Source organism: Schistocerca nitens, chromosome 2 (assembly GCF_023898315.1).
Source record: "Schistocerca nitens isolate TAMUIC-IGC-003100 chromosome 2, iqSchNite1.1, whole genome shotgun sequence".
In the NCBI taxonomy this organism is placed as follows: domain Eukaryota; kingdom Metazoa; phylum Arthropoda; class Insecta; order Orthoptera; family Acrididae; genus Schistocerca; species Schistocerca nitens.
In genome coordinates this window covers 106,764,609-106,770,608 of record NC_064615.1, presented here as the reverse complement: position 1 = coordinate 106,770,608, position 6,000 = coordinate 106,764,609, and positions in this window count along the sequence as shown.

Sequence of the window (6,000 nt, the reverse complement as noted above, 5' to 3'; positions counted from 1 at the left end):
TGAGGTGATCCTCGACAGGAAAGGTGACGCTGCTGACTTTGATCCATCCGTCGGATGAAGACGCTAAGCTAAGCGACTTCTGTAATACCATTCTAAATTTGTAGGCAATGTGTGCCGGTAAGGAGTTTCACCCTCTCCCTTCTTCTAGCATCTTACGACACACCACTGTACATACGTTCGTTACAACCTACCCTCAGCAGAAACACTTAAGATATTTCATCCACCGAGTGACGGGGGAAAGAAAACCCTTTCACATTGGGCAGCTGAGTCTAACCCCTATGGTCTGTCAGCCAACAAACCTTAACAACTTTTACATACCTTTTTAAAACAGATGTTGGCTTAATGGCTATATGTGAACACCATCCGTACAAAAATCTCCGAGAAAGATTTCATTTCTGTCGTATAAGCGCCTTCAGCGCAATAACCATGGTGGCTCCTTTTTTATAACAGCTGCAAAAAATGTAATAAGAAGAAGATGCGCGCCGACCAGTCAGTTTCAGCAGACAATGTTAAGTAGTGGATGCAGCTGTAATGTGTCAGCGATGTCGTATCACAAATTGCAACGGAGTAACATCTCTAAATCAGGTCTTCAAACATTCTCCACAACGTTTCGACAAAAAGAAGTGTGCTCAAAGTCTGTCCCGCACACCTCGACGTCCAAAGAAAAATAACGACACGTGGACGACCGCCGTTGACATGGAGTATTTTGAGTTATTTGGCTCCAGCACCGCGACTTCGTATTTACAATTTGAGAAACCGTTCATTGACATAGGCGCCTAATTTTCAACGTAGAACCTTGGCAGCTTGTTTGGTATTGCTATCATATTTACAGTTAACTAAAACGCTAATATCTGCAGATGACGTCTAAAGCTTCATGCATATCCGAAAATAATGTCACTTTTTAGAACCTCCAAGAGCTGCTGATAAAATAAATCTTTTATTTTTGTAGAAAACCGGTATTTTCTTGAAAATTGCTAGGAAATTATAATTAAGTGCCACACCGAGACTCGAACTCGGGGCTTTTACTTTTCGCAGGAAAGTGCTCCGTTCCCGGATGTAGCGCCACTGCACAACAATGCGTTAGCGAATTTTTGCTGGTTGTAAAGGAACAAATAATAAAATAGGTAAATTTGCCGCCGTCGCATTAACCCTAAAAACGAAAATAATTGCACCCTCAACTATACCTACACCAACAGCTCTGCCTCAAATAAGGAAGGTAAAAAAAATTATCTAACAGCGATTTCTTCTTCTCGGACCTGTGGAGTAAAGTCCGTTAAAGCCGTTCGTAGCCAAGGAGAAATCCACGCACTTCTCCAGATAAAGGAGAATACCGTTGGGGGTAGTAGTATCAACGAAACTAACAATAATGCATCAGATCAGCTGCTTATTACAGGAATATTTGAACTGCACGAAGCAACATAAAAAGCACTCCAAAGGAAGTTGGAAAAGTGTTGCCCGTATTTCGGTTTACGGACAATGGCGCAATGTCGTTCGCTCGCGTAAATCCACAAATGGAAAATAATCTTCTTGCCAGTGGCAGAAAGATATCGAACTGCCAGGCCGCGGAATCGATTCACAGAGGTGAGTCTTCGTTTCCTGATAGTAAACGTCATTCGGGAGCAACATCATTTGCGTTGTTTTTGGTCAGGAGGAGCACGCGTGAGGAATGTCGGAATTCACCAAGTGAGCTACTCAGGCATGACCTCGTGAGACGTGGTAGCTCAGTTGAGAGATTAAATGCCTGCGAAAGGCAATGGTACCGAGTTCGAGTCCTGTTCAAGGGCCCAGTTTTAATCCGCCAGGAAGTTTCACATCAGCACACACTTCGACGCAGAGTGAAAATTTCATTCCGGTATTTTATCCATTACTGAGTGACATACTACCCGGCCAAAATAATACTGAATTTGGCTGATTGGTTCGTTGATTTGGGGGAGGGGACCAAACAGCAAGGTCATCGGTCCCATCGGATTATGGAAGGACGGGAAAGAAAGTCGGCCGTGCCCTTTCAAAGGAACCATCCTCGCATTTTCCTGGAGCGATTTACGGAAATAACAGAAAACCTAAATCAGAATGGCCGGACGCGGATTTGAAAAGTCGTCCTCTCGAATGCGAGTCCAGTGTGCTAACCACTGCTCCACCTCGCTCGATCTGCACTTGGCCTACCGTGCGGTGACATTGCCGTAATCGAGTTCATTGGTGACGAAGCAAAACGATTCGCACTGGGAACGCTTTCAGGGCAACTCTTCATATACTGTCAAGAAGGTCAGCATGTCCTCGTGAAATATAAGGATAAAAACTCACGAGAAGCCGATTGAAGTGCCGACACTCCCAGTTGCAATAATATTGTGGTTGACTAAAACTTTACGATTCGTCACAAACACGAAGACACTAATACTCTACATGCAATAGCGACAGCTCGCGCACACTCCTTTTAGCATTGGGTCGATAGTTCCTCAACGTCTTAAGCGTTTTACCGAGTACCTTGGTACTTGTATTTCCCAGTTATTTTCGGGAAATTGTCTTTGCCTACCGTAAGAAATGTTGTATTATTGTATCTGAGGAGAATTCGAATTACTATTAAAATTATATCGTTCCATTTAAGAACCAGAAAAGTACAGTCGGCGGTCTTGAAGCTGTAAGTAAAATTCTATCTAGTGAAATGTTTCATAACATGAAGAAAGAAAACTCAAGCAGAGAAATATCAAAATATCATCTGTTGCACAACGTCCTTGGTAGTTTTCCGGGTGCATGTGCGCAGCAACAGATGTCTGCGTACAGGTCACACAATTCGCATAAATTAAGGGTCGATGGTTTGTGGGTGCTAAGGTGGCTCTAAGTAGCGTCCCAGATGTATTTCATCATATTAACGCCAGACGAATTTAGTGGTCACGACATCAAGCCATTGTAGCATTATTATGGCTTTGTGAGTCACAGAGTGGAAGGGCGCAGTGGTGACCACACTGGACTAGCATTCGGGAGAACGATGGTTCAAATCCGCGTCTTGCCATCCAGATTTAGGTTTTCCGTGATTTTCCCGAATCTCTCCAGGCAAATGTCAGGATGGTCCCTTCGAAGCGGCACAGCCGATTTCGTTTCCTATGTTTGAAACATTCCGATCTACTGTTGTTGTTGTGGTTTACAGTCCTGAGATTGGTTTAATGCAGCTCTCCACGCTAATCTATACTGTGAAAGCTTCTTCATCTCCCAGTACCTACTGCAACCTACATCCTTCTGAATCTGCTTAGTGTATTCATCTCTAGGTCTCCCTCTACAATTTTTACCCTCCACGCTGCCCTCCAACACTAAATTGCTGATAACTTGATGCCACAGAACATGTCCTACCAACCGGTCCCTTCTTCTAGTTACGTTGTGCCACAAACTCCTCTTCTCCCCAATTCTATTCAATACCTCCTCATTAGTTATGTGATCTACCCATCTAATCTTCAGCATTCTTCTGTAGCACCACATTTCGAAAGCTTCTATTCTCTTCTTGTCTAAAGTATTTATCGTCCATCTTTCACTTTCATACATGCCTACACTCTATACAAATACTTTCAGAAACAACTTCCTGACGCTTAAATCTATACTCGATGTTAACAAATTTCTCTTCTTCAGAAACGCTTTCCTTGCCATTGCCAGTCTACATTTTATATCCTCTCTACTTCGACCGTCATCAGTTATTTTGCTCCCCAAATACCAAAACTCCTTTACTACTTTAAGTGTCTCATTTCCTCATATAATTCCCTCAGCATCACCCGACTTAATTGGACTACATTCCATTATCCTCGTTATACTTTTGTTGATGTTCATCTGATATCCTCCGTTCAAGACACTGCCCAATCCGTTCAACTGCTCTTCCAAGCCCTTTGCTGTCTCTGACAGAAATACAATGTCATCGGCGAACCTCAAAGTTTTTATTTCTTCTCCATGGGTTTTAATTCCTACTCTGAATTTTTCTTTTGTTTCCTTTACTGCTTGCTTAATATACAGATTGAATAACATCGGGGAGAGGCTACAACCCTGTCTGACTCCCTTCCCAACCATTGCTTCCCTTTCATGCCCTTCGTAGCTTGTTACTGCCTCCTGGTTTCTGTACAAATTGTAAATAGCCTTTCGCTGCTTACCCTTCCACCTTCAGAATTTGAAAGAGAGTATTCCAGTCAACATTGTCAAAAGCTTTCTGTAACTATACAAATGCTAGAAACGTAGATTTGCCTTTCCTTAACCTATCTTCTAAGATAAGTCGTAGGGTCAGTATTACCTCACATCTCCCAACATTTCTACGGAATCCAAACTGAGCTTCCCCGACGTCGGCTTCTACCAGTTTCTTCATTTATCCGTATAGAACTCCTGTTAGTATTTGGCAGCTGTGGCGTATTAAACTCATAGATCGGTAATGTTCACATCTGTCAATACCTGCTTCCTTTGGTATTGGGGTTATTATATTGTTCTTGAAGTCTGAGGGTATTTCGCCTGTCTCATACATCTTGCTCACCAGATGGTACAGTTTTGTCAGTGCTGACTCTCCCAAGGCTATCAATAGTTCTAATGGAATGTTGTCTACCCCCGGGGCCTTGTACTCCTGAGCCAGTACTCCATATCTAATAACCACGATGTCGGGAGTACGTTGAACCCTAATCTTCCTTCTGCGACGTCATCTAACGGTTGCTGTTACTGGGGTTGCTCTTCTAATCAGCATCCCATACAAACCAACCAGCTGTGTTTTTTCCTGTGGTTTCTCACACTTACGATAATCGATCTATGCACGGCCATGGTTAAAAAGGGTAGCTCGATGTACTCGTAGGGTCGACCCACACGCATCTGCTTTCATGCCCTGCACGTAGTTCGTTGCAGATAATAACCTATAGCTATGATACTGCAGTTAAGAAGTCTATGCATTGGCTAGAATGTCGGGTTAATAAAATACACAGAAATAAAAAATAAAAATTAAATCAATAATTTAATAAAAGTGGTTCTGTTGTAACGTCTGTAACTGATGTAGACGATAGGGAATTATGTTGAATAATGTTTATTCAAGAAAAGGCATCTCAAACAAACAGGAAGTGGTCTTACGATATTCAGTTAAAATACAGGCAGAAAACACCCTTATCAAATATAGTAAAGTTACATTGAGACAGTTACGGGAGTGGCAGCAATCTCCCCAATCTAAATTGGAATCAAAGATATGTGAAAACTGAATCCACTTTATAATCCCTATACACAAGATATTCGACAGCTCAAAACAGTTCGGAGTTCAACATGATGATTTACAAATTGTCACAGGCGATACAGAGAATAGTAAGTCACACACTGTCAGTTCTCAGTTCCGTAATACAAGCGGAAAAAGTTATAGTTTTACTGTGGAGCACAGCCCTTTCAGAAGTTAAAGTGTGGTAGCGGCCGTTCAATGCCCAGAATCAAACACCTCCTTGATCGAAAACTCATTACCACAGGAAGGTCTGCCTCCATCCAGAACTCGAGTAAAATTGTCCAGAAATGCTCCCTTAAGTTCTTTACTCGAAAAGATGTCCCTCGCCACTTTACTCCTGTAGTATTGCGACACACTCTTCTTTTCCATTGGCTGAAGACCATCCCCACCAAAAATACGTCTCTCTTAAGTTCTAGAGATATCATCCGACTCAACTTGACCACTCCCAGACTAAACTAATATATTACAACAGTGTTTAAATAAATAAATGTTATAAGCATCAAGTCACAGAACTTTAACAATAAATATAAATAAACGTTTGATCATAAATAAATAAGCCAGTATTCTTGCTAAAGTGCGCTCATGATAAATGATAACAGATTGTAGTCAAATATTGTTTAAATGGTTGTTTAGGTCCGCTGGTCAGAATCGTGTTGTAACGCCGGAAATGCATATCCTCCTATTTCCATCTATTGTACTATACATTTTTTCCTTATTTTGTTACCTGAAGATATGGCATTTCGGTGTCTTTATATATTATAATTGTTTTACAATTTTTATATATATAATTT